This window comes from Syzygium oleosum, unplaced genomic scaffold (genome assembly GCF_021117445.2).
Source record: "Syzygium oleosum isolate NSW1041296 unplaced genomic scaffold, Sole_v2.1 Sole_v2.22, whole genome shotgun sequence".
Classification (NCBI taxonomy): Eukaryota; Viridiplantae; Streptophyta; class Magnoliopsida; order Myrtales; family Myrtaceae; genus Syzygium; species Syzygium oleosum.
Window position 1 is genome coordinate 1,025,439 of NW_026607506.1, and position 16,413 is coordinate 1,041,851.

At 42.1% G+C, this 16,413-nt stretch overlaps 1 long non-coding RNA gene across 3 annotated transcripts; it reads right to left on the minus strand.

Moving 5' to 3' along the window:
- Positions 1–820: 820 nt before the first annotated feature.
- Positions 821–2,023, minus strand: LOC130140803 (uncharacterized). Of its 3 annotated transcripts, none has more exons than XR_008818815.1 (2): positions 1,285–2,023; positions 821–1,195 (listed from the first exon to the last, which is right to left on the minus strand). It is a non-coding gene; the product is annotated as an uncharacterized LOC130140803 (long non-coding RNA). The 3 variants fall into 3 exon arrangements; XR_008818813.1 differs by having other exon boundaries at positions 1,276–2,023; XR_008818814.1 differs by having other exon boundaries at positions 1,268–2,023.
- Between the last annotated feature and the right edge of the window lie 14,390 nt (positions 2,024–16,413).

Below are 16,413 nucleotides of genomic sequence, written 5' to 3' on the forward strand. Positions count from 1 at the left end.
AGTCTAGGTCTGAAACTTAGCTCGATCGTTCCCAAGCCCATATCATATCGTGATTTGTGATTTAGATTTTTAACCTGTAAGTGATTTTTATCTAGGAGTTGCTACTAATTAGAGTTGCCTTACTTTTGCGAACTAGAAATTAAATGAGTTCGGAGACTTGGTTACACTAGTTGAGTAACTAGTTCTCTTTCAGTACCTTTGATTCTTTTTAATTTCAGAAAAATATTTATCAGGTAGTTTGGATTGATTTTACGACATATCTTCTAATATGTGAGGTGAACAAGCGAGTGCACAATCATTAAATATTAGCAATCAAGATAAATATGCAGCCTAGGATTCTAAACCTAAGTAAGGATACAACATTCAATACTTGGCAATTTATGCAATTATATGCTAATTAGAAATAACTTGCATAATGATAATATAATAGTAGTAAAAATAACATGCAAAATCCTACCGTATAACCCTATAGGCTTATCCGATTTAGACATGATTATTAATCTATTTAGACATGATTATTAATCGATTTAGAAGAATATTTAAAAGTACTAGTTTCTGTACTATTTTCTAATTTTAAAAGAAATTAAAAAAACGAAATTTTTTATTCTTTTATTCTTTTTAAAATAATTTTTTTATCAAAAATAATTTAACATTAATATAATATCCAGGTCGGGTCGGCGGATCCGGATCGGGACCGACCCGAGTCCACGCGAGACTGGGCCTTGAGAATGAGCCCATTCTAGCAAAACCAAAAACGAATTAAGACGAATACAAGCCCAAAGCTTATTTTCTATGAACTAAAGCCCAGCCCACTTTTCTATTTCCTAGAATAGCACAGAGAAACAACTGGAAATCGGTCTGGCTCCTTCACCCGATCCGGGCTCCGATCCTCCCACTCGACAGACCCGACAAAGTCAACCTCAACGCCACCGTGACGGTCTCCTGTGCAACCACGACAGGATTGGCCGAGACGAGCGGCGTCGGCCCGTCCATGCCCGAGCTCCGGCGGCCGTGTGCCTCTCGAAACGGCTAATGACAGACTCGACTTTTACTTCAAACCGCGGCAAAATCGACCCATCCTCTGGTCAAGCATTACGTTACAGTAGCGTCGGCCTACGCGGCTGCGAACAAGTGGAGGAGTCACGTTCGGCCAAGTCGGCCTCGGGCCTTCATGAGCGTCGCCCCTCCACGAAACCTGACGAGGCACGAGCAAAGAACAAGCAAAACAAACGAACAAAAATCCAGCAACAACCCAAACTCAGAGAACCTGCTTACGGATCTCACTTAGGTATTTCAACAAACACATGGCGGGCGCTTCAAAAACGAAGCATTCTCGGCTCCACGGAGGCTCGGCTCCGAGCCAGAACTTTCGACACACGACGTATGAGGTCGCGGGGGAGGCGTGAAGGCGACGCGGGCCGGAATTTGTGCGAACGGAACAATCGCGTGCTCTTGTCCGAGACGCCCAAAACAGAGCAAACAGGGGCCCGACAGAACAGGGGACACCGGCTGCGGGAGAGAAACAGGGGCGTCGACCGCGAGCTGTCCCTACCCGGCTTGGCGACGGCGACTTGGAGGCAAGCCCGAGACGAGTGGGGCCATGGCCGGCCGCCTTGAGGCCGTCAAACCGGGATCCTTGGGAAAAAACGATCCCCAAACCAATCAAAATGAAAACTAGCGAACGGGAACCTACCGAGATTTGGCGACGGCGGAGGGGCGACAACCACGAGTTGCCGACCGCGATACGAGCACGGCAGTCGCCGGAAAAACTCTCTGGCCCTCTGTCTCGCTCAATCTCTCTCTGGTACTCTCTCTACATCTCTCTCGGTCTCCCCAGAACCGAACTCCCTTTTCTCTCTCCTCTTCGCCGGCTTTTTATGGTCGACGGTCACTTGCCCTCTACCCTCCTATCCTCTCCATTAACTGCTCTGCACCGGGCTGCCCTCTTTCCTTGACTTTGGTGGCCATTTTTGCGCAGTGGAGCGGGTTATCCGCTCTTCTGGGCGGCGGCCAATGCTCGGCTGTTCTGCGTCCACCGCAAAGGAGAGAGGAAAGGGGGAGAGAGAAGCTGGGTCGGGCAAAGAAGAAAGGAGGAAGGGCTGGGCGGGAAAAGAAAAAGAGATGGAAAAAAAGGGAGTTGGGCCAAGCCCAACCAGGGGAAGGAATAGGGGGCCGGGTCGACCCGGCCCGGTTCCGCTCCATTTTTTTTTTTAAGAAAGAAAGAAAAAAAATGTTCTAATAAACCCTAATATTGCAAATGTACCTATTATCTATATGTCATGCAATTTAATAGAAAATATTTTTATTTTAGGAATTAAGGACATTAACCCCTAAATTTTTGTATAATTAATTTTGGGCAATAAAAAATAGGTGTCAACATAAACATAACAAAATCTTAGCTAACGCTATATCCTACGGTATTTCCCAATCAAAGATAAGATATCTTGACAAATTTAAACATAGTAAAATGATGGAAACAATAAATTCAGGCATTCTTATACTAAATAAATATCATACATTAACTTAATTAAAGCAGAAAATATCAAAATCCTAGCTCTACCAAATAAATTATGTAAATTCAATCGTGATGTGCTCCGCATCACGACATCATAGCATTAAGATAAACATCAACTGCTAGAATTTAGCTAGAAAGCAGCAAAGTCCACGGAAGAGAGAGTTGTGATGGAGGTGTATCGCAAACCGAATCAGAACGATCACGTAGAGAATAGAAGAAAATTAAATGATGCACGAGTTTACCCAGGTTCGCCCCAAAATAGGGTTACGTCCTGTAAAAGGATTCCACTATGATTTAGGTTTACAACCACAGCCACTCGTTTCAATGATTTTTCATACGAGTACAATATATATAAGACTTAAAATGGGCCCAAAGCCCAAGCCTATCCAAATCCCTTTAATTCCACAACAAGCGGGGCCGCCGTCCGCTCACCGGGGAGCAGAACCCCCGCCTGCTGCCCGTTCAGCGGGACCCCCGTGTCGAGGGCGCTGCCCTCGAACTCCCGCATTCCGTGGACATGAGTCACATGTCGTCGGATCATACTTCGGTTTCCCTAAGCTCATATGAGCATGCCCAGTATGAGAAATAAGGGTCCCCGAAGTATTCACCAACTCCAACATTCTCCCACTTGGTGGATACTTCGCGCAAATGAGAGCCTTTCCAACATCACTCCTCTTCAATCCAATCGCAGCAGAGCACCATTCAAACTTCGCAACCGTGACGGCTTTAGTAAGGAAGTCTGAACTATTTTTCACAGTGTCGATCTTTTCAAGCTGAACCACTTTCTTCTCCACCTTCTCTCGAATAAAGTGATATTGAATGTCGATGTGCTTTGTACGTGAGTGAAACGCTAGATTCTTAGCTAAATAAATAGACCCTTGATTGTCGCATCTCACCTCCACGGCACCTTGCTCAAAACCAAGCTCCAAGCACAACCGTCGTAACCATATGGCCTCTTTTCCGGCATGAGTAAGAGCCATGTACTCAGCCTCTGTAGAAGAGAGCGCTACCACGCTTTGCCTCCTACTCATCCAACTCACCGCAGCCTCAAATAATGTGAAAACATACCCGCTAGTAGATCGTCTACTATCAATATCTCCACCCCAATCTGCATCTACATGGCCTACGATATCGAGGATATTTCCATTCCTTGTACCTTCAAAACATAAAGAAAAATTCCAAGTTCCACGAAGATACCTGAAAACCCTTTTTATTGCATTCCAATGTTCTCTACCCGGGTTGGACATATATCGGCTCAAGACTCCCACTGCTTGGGCTATATCCGGACGCGTGCACACCATAACGTACATCAAGCTACCCACTGCACTTGCGTACAGAACTCGGGCCATCTCTTCAGTCTCCTCATCCGTTTTAGGGCACTGTTCCGCAGATAATTTGGTCCCTAAAGGTATGGGGGTACCAACAAGCTTGCAGTCCGTCATGTTGAATTTCTTCAACATTTCTTTGATGTATTTCTCTTGCCCTAGCCATAGCTTCCGTTTCCCGCTGTCCCTCGTAATCTGCATACCCAAAATAAAATTTACAGGCCCCAAATCTTTCATATCGAACTTCCTAGCCAACAAAATTTTCACGGATTTCACCATCTTCACGCTATTCCTGATTAAAAGCATATCATCCACGTATAGCGTGAGAATGACAAACTGATCACCCGCCCTCTTCACATAAACGCAGTGGTCAGAATTTGAACGCACAAAATCAAGCTGGAGCATGTACGTGTCAAACTTCTGGTACCACATCCTCGGTGACTGTTTTAGCCCGAAGAGAGACTTTTTCAGTTTGCATACCTGATTCTCCTTTCCTTTTGCTTCAAAGCCTTCTGGTTGCCTCATATAAATCTCCTCCTCCAAATTCCCATGAAGGAAAGCTGTTTTTACATCCATCTGTTCCACCTCAAGATCGTATGCAGCTGCTACGGACAGAACAAACCGTGTCGAGGTCAATTTCGCCATAGGAGAGAAAACCTTGTCATAGTGAATTCCCTCGATCTGAGAATACCCCTTGGGCACGAGCCTTGCCTTGTACTTCTCCACAGTCCCATCCGGTTTCAGCTTTCGCTTGAACACCCATTTGCACCCAATTGCCTTTCTATCCTTGGGCAATTTACATATGCTCCATGTCTCGTTTTGATCAAACGACTGCATCTCATCTATCATTGCGAGCTCCCACTGATTCACGTCATCCATGGATCTCGCCTCTTTTACAGAACTAGGATCATCTCCGGTAATGCTTAAGGCATGAAACGTACTCAATGCACTAAGTGAGTACCGAAGTGGTTTCTGCCTTTCCCGTGTTGATCTCCCGAGAGCCGGCATGCTATTGGTGTCCAGGTCTTCATCCGAATCTGCATCCTCGACTTCATTAACCAAGTCCCCTTGTTCCGGATCAGAATTAGACTCTGCTCGTATATCTTGTGGAGCCATCTCTACAGTTTCAGTCTTAGGACTTTCTTCAAGCATTACCACTTTCTTGGGCTCATCACTTTTTTGTATACCTGCCTGGGATTGTGTTTCACGAAAGACAACATCCCTGCTGTATACGATGATCTTTGATTTTGGATTCCACAGCTTATAGCCCTTGACCCCTTCCTTGTATCCAACGAATATGTTCTTCTCAGACTTATTGTCAAGCTTACCCCTTTTCTCCTTGGGTACATGAACAAACGCGTCACACCCAAACATCCGAACATGTGATAGATTCGGCTTCTTCCCAAACGCTGCCTCGTATGGTGTACGGTCCTTCACTGATGAGGTCGGTGACCGGTTCTTCAAATAACTGGCCGTGGCTACAGCTTCTGCCCAAAATTCAGGATCCAGACCTGCCCAACTCAACATGCATCTTGCCTTTTCTATGAGTGACCGATTTAATCTTTCGGCCACCCCATTCTATTGAGGCGTATATGGGGTCGTTTTCTGCCTCGCGATACCATTATCCACACAAAACTGCTCAAACTTGTCCGAACATAATTCACCTCCGTTATCTGTACGAAGTATCTTGATTTTCTTGCCCAATTGGTTTTCAACCAAAGCCTTAAATTCTCGAAATTTTTCGAATACATCTGATTTACTTTTAATAAAATAAATCCAACTATATCTCGAAAAATCATCTATGAACGATACATAGTACCTGGATCCTCCAATAAATGGAGTCGAAGTAGGCCCGAAAACATCACTGTGAATCAGCTCTAGAATCTCTGTTGCTCTCGTGCCGGTGTGTTGGAAACTAACTCGGTTCTCTTTTTCATGAAGACAGTGTTCACAGAACCCGAAACCCATAGAGCAATCTGGTACTCCCTCTACCATTTGACTCGAAGCTAAGGTAGACAAGCTCTTTTCACCAATATGCCCTAGCCTCTGATCCCACAACATGGACGTGTCATATCCATCTTCCTTTGCCTTTTCAAAGACGAACCCGCCGCCAACAATCACCGTTTCCCCGAGCAGCTTGTACAACGTTCCATAACGAACTCCTCGTGCAATCACAATAGAACCCCAAGTCATTTTGCACGAATTTTTATCACAGCTGAAAGTAACCCCTGAATCGGCCATCGTACCGACTGATAACAAGTTTCTACTCATCGAGGGTATATGCATTACGTCTGGAAGAGTCTTCACTATGCCATTACTCATCCTCAGCTTCACCCTGCCACGCCCGACAATCTGAACTGCAGTATCATCTCCGAGCACGACATCTCCACCATCATATTTCTCATATTCATAAAACCAGTGTCTATGAGGCGTCATGTGGTATGAAGCACCGGTGTCGACGAACCAAATATCCTTGTCTGACTACGCCATACATGCAGCAGCCACATACATATCTCCTATCTTGTCCTCCTTCTTTCCTGAGGATGATTTAGCTTCTTTCTTAGAAACGGGCTTGTTTTTACAATCTCGCTTCACATGGCCCCACTCTTGACATCTCCAGCACTATACCCTCCTCTCCTTACTCTTCAATCACCCATGAGATTTGGATCTGGACCCTTTCCGATTTAAAGCCTTCTCTGCTGGCCTACCCCTAGCAGCCAGCGCCTCTTTACTAGAATTCCCTGACCCCTTTCTTCGTGTCTCCTCTGATAACAAGGCTGAACACACATTATCATACAACAATTCCTTGTCCCCACCACCGATTACCACAATTAGGTTATCCCATGAATCCGGCAATGAACAGAGTAGTGTTATCGCCTTATCATCATTCTGAAACTTAACACCGATTGATACGAGTTGACTTATCAACGTGTTAAAGTTATACAGATGTGCAGAAAACAAATCGCCCCCATGCATCCGAAGATTATATAGTTTCTTCCTTAAGAACAACTTATTTACCAGTGACTTACTTTGGTACAACGACTCTAGTTTCTGCCATAAATCTCTGGCTGTAGGTTCGTTCATCATGTTCGTCAGAATGGAATCTTCGAGACAAAGCCGGATCAAACCCTTTGCTTTCCGATCGATCCGATCCCAGTCCTCAATCTTCTTTGGATTTGGCTGTTTGGAAGTTGCATCCGCTTCCTTGCCAATCACGACACTAGCCGTCGCAACAACCGGCATTTCCCTTACTATTGCTGACCAGAGATCTCGATCACCAAGTAGATCCTCCGTCTTCATCTTCCACAGGTCGAACCGCGTCCCATCGAATTTTTCTATCTCAATCCGTGACCCTCCTGACATCTCAGATAAACCCTAATTCCTCGACCTTGGCTCTGATACCAATTGATGGGGGGTGTGTTGCAAACCGAATCAGAACGATCACGCAGAGAATAGAAGAAAATTAAATGATGCACGAGTTTACCCAGGTTCACCCTAGAATAGGGCTACGTCCTGCAAAGGGATTCCACTGTGATTTAGGTTTACAGCCATAGCCACTCGTTTCAATGATCTCTCATACGAGTACAATATATATATATATATATATATATATATATATATATATATATATATATAGGACTTAAAATGGGCCCAAAGCCCAAGCCTATCCAAATCCCTTTGATCTCACAACAAGCGGGGCCGCCGTTCGCTCACCGGGGAGCGGAATCCCCGCCCGCTGTCCGGTTACCGGGACTCCCGTGTCGGGGGTGTTGCCCCCGAACCCCCGCATTCCATGTGCAGGAGTCACATGTCGTCGGATCATACTTCAATTTCCCTAAGCTCATATGGGCGTGCGCGGTATGAGAAATAAGGGTCCCCGAAGTATTCGCCAACTCCAACAAGTTGGACATTGTCTCTTCAGATGACAAAGTGACTTGTGTGAGCTTCTTACAGTGACTGGAACCAAACATTCCCCACATCATTTGTATATCCTAATTACATCGCCTTCTTTCTACTGTACGTCACGTTTTTGTGTTTTGGGATATATGTTACATCAATATCCGAATAGATCGACATTTCATTGAGTTTTTCGAAAAGATGATAAGGGTATCGGAGATTTTGCTAAACTAGTAAGTAGAAAATGGAAAATGAAAAATATAATAGCGCGAGAACATATGAGGGGCAGAGATGGAGAAGAAGGCAGAGCAGTGACAACGGCTGGCGGCTACACGTCGCAAGATGCAGCAATGGCCGGTCTTAAGGCATAGCATCGATGGCTTTGACGGTGGTGACAACGAGCCAAGGTGAAGCGGTTGCGCATGGAGGTTGCTAGGGGAGGGAGGATGAAGAGAGAGAGAGAGAGAGAGAGAGAGAGAGAGAGAGAGAGAGAGAGAGAGAGAGAGAAAATTAGGGTTATGTGCAATGTGGATGGGATGTGGACAAGATCTAGAAATAGGTGGACATGTGTCGCAATCCCAAGACGGAGATGACAGATGGGCTCACGACAGGGATCAACTGATGAGCATCCATTTTTGGAGTCTTGGACTCATGTTCACAGCCCACAATTAGGACTGTATTGTGAAAGAAGTCCGAAATTGTACTAGTCCAATCACAGCTTTATAATGATATATAACCATTTCCTTCTTTTCTCTTTAGAAAATCACAAAAATTTATTAGTTTATGTCTAAAACTATTAATACCCTTAAAATCCTTCAATTTTAGCTTTTATCCCAATTTTACATTTATCTTATACAAAACCTCTCACTTTAGGTCCAGTCCCAGTTCTACTATAAACTTTTTTTTATCTCATAAAAAACCTTCAACTTTAGGTCATATCACAATTCTTACTAAACTTTTTTTGTCCTATGAAAAACCCCCAATTTTATATCTTGTCCCAATTTTATCATTAAGTCCCAATTTTACCCTAAAATTCTTACAGTCTCGTAAAAAATTACAAATTTTTACATGAGTCACAAATCTGCCCTCATTAATCGTCCGTCCAAAATTTCTCATTAACAACCGAGAGATGAAAAACTCCCAAGCACGAGCTGTTTGAGCATCTCGAGCACGAGCTGTTCGAGCGTCCTGAGCACGAGTTCTCCGACTACGAGAGATGGAACATTCCCAAACATGAGAGATCAACGAGCACAGAATCCCCAATAGCGATTTTGACAGAGGGTTAATGGAGAGAAGATTTGTGACTCAATTAAAAGTTGGTGATCTTTTATGAGACAAAAAAATTAGAGTGAAATTAAAACTGGACTTAAAGTTGGGATTTTTTTTATGAGACAAAAAAGTTTAGATAGAATTGGTACTGGATCTAAAGTTGAAGGTTTTTTATGAAACAAAAAAAAGTTTAAAGTAGAATTGAGACTGGACCTAAAGTTGGGAGTTTTTATGAGACAAAAAAAAGTTTAGATTAGAATTGAGACATGACATAAAGTTGGAGATTTTTTATAAGACAAAAGGTAGGATTGGAATAAGAGCTAAAGTTGGAGGTTTTTTAAAGTATTAAGCCGTTTATTTTTACGCACTTATAAATTACAATTAGTGTTGGCAAGAAACAACGTTTGGGAGCTTGGACACGTGTTGCGCGAGGCTAATATCTGTTCGGATCTGTTGGTGAAAATCGGAAGAAACAATGATGCTGCTATATAGTTTTGTCCATGTATCTGTTCCTGCGGACGTCCTTCACGTTTTTAACCACGACCTTAATGGTGGCTTTCTGTCTCGGACTGTAATTTCCGATGAACAGAAGTCTATTTCATTTTATTGCATGTTGTGTTACCGAAAGAAAACAGATGGTAGTAGGATCTTCATTCCTTTCCTCGTGACATCTGTTCACAATTCACAAGAAATAATTTGGGATGATTTCTAAAGTTTAGAATGAAAATCACTGTTTTCCCTACAATTTCGCTAACAAGGGAGGTGCGAGGTGATAACTACGTAAAAATAGACAATAGTTAAGCTTTGAAATTGGCAGCTACTTATAAGAAGAAAACTTAATAGGATAAATATGTTTCATAACAATAATTATTCTATTTATATTTTATAAAATTAATCAATACATCAGGAATTTTAGTTTTGGCCTCTATATAACATGCATATCAGCATAGCTCAGTGTTTGATTAAGTCTTACAAAATGATAGGGCCTAATTCCAAAAAAAAAGAAGGCGAATTTTAGGTTCAATCCCAATTTTACCCCGAATTCTTTTTTGTCTAAAAACATCATCAACTTTTAATACAGTTCAAAATATGCTCACGCATCTAAAATCGCCACTAGTTTTCGTAAAATTATCAATATTTGGGCCAATTAGAGGTTTATTATCAGAATATGAGTTTTCATCAACACTCTCACCTTCATATTAGATGACGGCAATCTCCCAATGTTGATAATCTTGAAGAAACAAGTGGCAATTTCTGGACGCGTGGGCAAATTTGGGATTAGAGCGAAAGTTTGGGGTTTCTTTTAAGACATAAAAAGGTTCAAGACGGGATGGAGATTAAACATAAAATTGAGGGTCTTTTAGAGAAGGGAAAATGACACAAACATCCCCTAAACTTTGGCCCAATATAAAATGTGATCCCTGAATTTTTAATACGTGTTCAATTTAGTTCATGATCTATATGAAAATATTTAATATAGTCCTTCCATTAATTCAAGTTTAGAGACTACATTAAACATGTACCAAAAGTTTAGGGATCACATTACACAAATTAAAAGTTCATGGATCATATTGAACAAATAAAATGTTAAATGTTTCGACATTATTAATTGACATACTGAAAGTCGTAGTGGTTAGACATCGCCATTTCTTTGCGATTGGGGATGTCTCATGATGTCAAAGAAACTAAGTTGGCTGTAAACTAATCCACACTCCTTAAATTGAGATTCATGCTAATTTTTCCATTTTTGCAGAGCTTACGGATTTGGGAGCATTTACTTCTCTCTCTGGATAAGTAATGTTGTAATTTAAGGTTCTATTTGTTTCGCGAAAAAAAATGAATGATTTTAAAAAATATTTTTCAATAAATAATCACATTGCAAAAAAAAATCCAAGAACATTTCTAGTTGGCGGATCTTATAGAATCCGAGATGGTAATAATTCCAAAGCCCTCGTACCAAAAAAACAGAATAAAAATTCCAAAGCCCATGATGAGGAGGAATTATGTGGATGCCAGTTGTGTACAAACCAATCATTACGCTTCGAATTCGGACACTACCAATATGTACATAGGAAACTTAATTTGGTAAGTATAGTTTATAATATTGATAAATCTACTTATATATAATGTAATTACAATCACGATATTTTACTGCAATGAGCATTCTAAATTTCAAATGATACCGAACATGCTAATTCGAAAATAACTTTTTCAATTAGTTTTATATTGCTCTCTCCCTCTCTTGCTCCCCTCTCTCCCGTCCAAGCGCGCCACTTCTTCTCCCTGTCTCTATAACCCCGTGCAACTTCTTGCGCACGTTACGTTCAACACAAGCTCGAATGACCTCAGGTTGAGATTGCTAGCGGCAACCTTGATCTGAGGATGCCATGTTGGTACTCACCGGCGTCGAAATTAACAAAAGTACAAGAACAAAACTCAGGAGCGTGTTATTTTTGCGACACTTGAAAAACAGAACATATTTTTGTCTCAAGGATTAAAGTGGGGGTTTGTTTTACGGGGAAAACCCATCGGAAAACAAGAAAATTGGCTAAGTGGTTAGAGAGATAAGTGGAAGCTCTCCATTTATGATTTTCCCATCAATTCCCTGCACTCCATTTTTGATTTTCCCATCAATTCCCTGCATCTTCGAAAGATTGAAAATGTCTTTCTTTCCTTGAAAACGGCCATCAAATGACGGCTGCTCTCGTCCGAACCATTGGTTTGGTATAATTTGACCTTTTGACTTTCAACACCATGGAGATTCAATGCCTTTTACGATACGCTTCCGACCGCTTTTCCGTAGCTTGAGGAGCCAACCATTTTCTCATGATGAGAGAGAGAGAGAGAGAGAGAGAGAGAGAGGAAGAAGCTTTGAAAATCTCAACCTCTCATCATGACAGCTTGAGAAAGAAAGAGCAAACTTTAGAAATCCCAACTTTGGAATAGTCGGAGTGCAGTGTGATTGGGATTTACAGTTTCTTAATATTTTGAAGTCATGCGGAGAAAAAGCGATCAAGATCTTCTAATCCCCACTGAGAATAGCCATTGTTGGTCAATCGGACTGAACGACTTAAAATTTACGGGGTAAGAAGTGTGCCTTGAGGGGGTAAAGACAAAAGCAATGTAAAGTTTTGGAATTGATGTGCTTTTATTCTGGTGTAAGAGGTGAAAGTTTAGATGTTGGAGAGGGGTGAAGTTGAATTTTCTCTTTTGCTCAGTTTGTTTATCGAATTTTTTTTGACATTTCTGGAAAATGTATACTGGAAAGTCATTTTCCAGAAAAAAGGACGATATTTTCCTATATTTGGCCAAAATATGAAAATGAATTGGAAATTATTTTTCGTCATATGGTAAGGAAAAATTTCTTGTTTTTTTTCCCTAAATAGACCTGCACTTTTTTTGATTTAAAGACTACACAAGCAATACATTAAATTTTAAATAAAATTTTATCGAGTTAAATTTTCCTCCAAAAAATTCTTTTATGGATTGTTAACAATTTATTTTTTCTCTTTTGGAATCGGGGCCGGGGTGCTTAGGTCTTGTGCCCAGCCTTGGGGTACTTAGGCTTGGGCACCGAGGTCCTGGACCAAGCCATTGGTGGCTCGACCTCAACCAACGAGGTCTCAGGACTTGGACACAATTACCAAAGACACAGGCACGAGCGCAAGGTCTTAAGCTTGGCCTTCAGGGACCCTGGCCCAACCAACAAGGTACTGCACTCGAGTGTCAAGGACTTCGGCTTGGCCGTCGGGGACTAGGCGCCAACCTTGAGGGACTCAGGCTAGGCCGATAGGGTCCCTAAGCCTAAGCACTGGGGTCCCAGTTGCAATTTTCAAGGCTTCTTGGGCCAAGCCATTAGGAACTCGAGCACAAGCGCCGAGGGCCCAAGCTCCACCTCGATGGACTCAAGTCTATGCGTGGGTGACTTGAGCGTGGGAGTCGACTATCTGGGCAAGGGCGCCAAGGTCTTGGGCACAGTTTTCGAGGCCTCTGGCCTGACCTCAAGGGACCTAGACCTAGTGCCTGTGGACTTAGGCCTAGACTTTGGTGACTTGGGCACGAGAGTTGGGTACCCGAGCCTAGCCTTAAGGGAGCCGACCTCGGGTCCACTAGGCCCCTAGGACTCAAGCCTAGCTGCTGGGGACTTGGGCATTAGCATTGGAGTTGCTGTACCCAGGCGGCGAGATTTCTAATCTAAAAAACCGATGTCTAGTTTTATTGTGAAAAATGATTTTTGTTTAAAAGAGGAAATCATTTTCCTGAAATTAAGCATAAGTTTTCCGATGACTATGAAAAGATTTTCCGTTGACTTGTTTTACTAAGCGATCCAAACGCCATAAAACAAGAAAAATGTATTCCGACAAAAAATTTCCGCGAAACAAATAGAGCTAACTATGCTTATTTTCACCTCAAGGAAATCAAACTTAAATTTATTTTGCCAATCACTATAGCACGCTAAAAAGAAAAACTTTGAGAAGGGCTTATGTTAACATTAGATAGGTCAACTTTTTCTTCGTTGAAATAATTATACCCGTAGCAATTGGGACCCTATTGGATTTTGAAAATTGCCCCTGTGGGGCTTTAATAGCTAAAGGCCTTTCTTTTCGCAGAGTGGCGAGCACTGAGTCAAGATTCTTTCCACTTATGGTGAACATGAGAATCATGACATTATTTGCTATGTGCTCCATTAAACCTTGTTTCATTTTTGAATGCTAACCATGGACATTATGTCACCCATTTTGTCTAAGAAACAAAGATGGACCGACCTTTCCTTTGGTGATCTGGTGATCACCAAATCACGCGTATCATTTTGGGTGTCCTCAAAGATTTGTCCACCAAAATAATCAATCCATGTACTCAAGTCAGATACTCAACAATTAAACTATCAATCTCATTGAATAATTGTTAACATCCTATTCCGCACCCTCACCAAATTTTAGATTACTTATAAAGCGCCTAATATCCCGAAAAAGCGGTAACTATGCATCTTCTGTGTTAAATAGCTCGTACTTTAATATCAAGATATCAAATCTCACTTTTTCGTTTCAAAAGTACCCTCACATGGCTCAGCAATCCCACACGAAGGGCACCCGGGCCCCGCTTGTTGGTGTCATTATCCTGAAAATTTATCGTAATACAGTATGAAACTAAGAAATGGTTAAGAACTAAGAAAAAAATTACTGATGTGGGGCAAACTGTTTAAACATGACTTGAGCTAGAACAAACTAGTTTGCACCGTGGCTTGAATATAGAAAACAAACCATGTAAACATGTCCTTATAAAGATTAAACAAGTCTGTAGAGTCCGATACATGCTCTTTCTCCCTCTTTATTTTACCTATACAGGTCTGGGTGACCAGGTAATTCCATACATGTCTGTCTGTCGCACACTACCTATTTCGGGGTGAGACACTTGTACTGGGAAACATGAGCACGTGGGATTCCACAGTCATTGGAGAGCAAGTTGCGATCCAGATTGTAACTTGTAAGGGCCAAACTCTCGAACCTGTTGGATTCGTACCGGAAACGTCTCTTCTGTCAAACCCAAAATGAAAAAGGAAAACCTAAAACTCTGTGGGATTGCTTTGAGAGAGCCATCCATATCAGCCCGCATTCCTGTTCTGGCGACGACTCCCTCGAACGTGGAGCCGCTGTTGCTTCAGCCACAATGACAAATGTCTAGTTGCATGGGACATGCAAATTTTTCTACAACAAGCTCTCATCCCGACAATGGTGAAGCAGAGAATACACCCCCGTCCACCTTCAAGTCCACTCCAATCCCACCCAAGAGAGAATCTTTGGGAACATAATTATGGCACTTCGCAGGATATTCACGTGTCGTACTTAGCTTGTAGTGCTAGGTATCAACGGTGGACCGAGATTCTTGAATTGGTAAGTATTTTGCAATGAAATTATTATACCATTGGCAAAACTTGAATTGGTAGCCCATCCTCCTTTTTATGGCACCTCTCAGAAAGTTTTTTAGCAAAAACTTTGGTATTCTAGCATTATACCATCCGCACATATGCTGGGGACTGAAACTGAGGCTACGGTGTGGCTTGTGTACCATTGGGCCAGCTTCCACGGGTCTATATAAACACCTTAGTGAGGCTTCACTGGCTATCATATTCGCATTCCATTCAATTACGTTCTGATCTTTCCCTTCTTGAACATATTTTCTCACATCACATCTCTCGAAATTATGGCGGCCAAAACTGGTAGATTCTTCTGCCCAGGTCTTCTTCTTGTTGCTTTACTCCTTTGGAGTGAAGTTGATTCTGCCAAGGGAAGGACTCTATGGCCAAGGAAGTTGGAAAAGAATGGAGACTATGTGAAGTCAAACGATGGAACAGGTGGTTTCACTCTTGGCATGGGTCATCGCCACATTTCGATACATAAAACAGATTCCGAATCCACCGATCCGGGTCACAGTCCCGGCGTAGGACATCTCGCAAGCGAAAGCGAAGATCAGTGGTCCACGGAACCGGGTCATAGCCCCGGCGCTGGCCATTCCACTGGTCCCGAAGGACAAAATCCAAATCCATAGACTAATAATTGATGATGATACAGTATAGATTATCCTTATAAGATGAAGATCCTCTACTTCGCGAGGTGCTCACCTTGCTTTATCAGCCCTATTGGTTGAAATACTGAAGGAAGCACTATATGGATCAAGGATGCGCGTCCTTCCGCTTAGATATGATTTGCGTCCACCTATATGTTTAGGTGTGTAGATAAGCGTGTGTCTATTCCATTGTTTCTGTACCTGGCCATTGTAGTAGTGTGGATGCTCTAATGAGCTCGCATATCCTACCAACATGATTGTGTAAAGTGCATTAGCTGTATTGAAAGTTAACTATAATTGGCTTATATATGTCTTACTTTGTGTTCTTGATTTGCCCCAGTTCTCTCTCCTTCGTTGTCAAGATTAGATGCTAGATATTATTGTGATCGTGATATGTCCGCTACGATGATAATATGTCCCGTTTTGCTCAAGTAACCACTGCCTTCGATTGACCGGGCAGATAGCGGCTGCTGCGGGAGCCACCGCCACCACCACCACCAGGCCAAAACATTGTCCAACCTCTTTCCCTTCCACTCTCTCTATCTCTCTCTTCTTCCTTCTGAATTTCTCTTTCTTTTTCACCCTTTCCTCCAAATAAAACAACTTTTTTAACTGTAACATAATCAATTTATATGACCAAAATATATCTTTCAATAAACTAATGGAGAGTGATTGGCAATTTGCAAATGCAAATTGCCTTATATATTTCCTATTGTTAATTCAAGGATAAGTTGTCTAACAAGAGAACAAATGCATATCTGAATCTAGAAAGCCTTAAAATTTATAAGTTTTTTTTTTGGGGTCAAAAAAATTTGTAAATTTAACTACTAGGAATTGAAACAA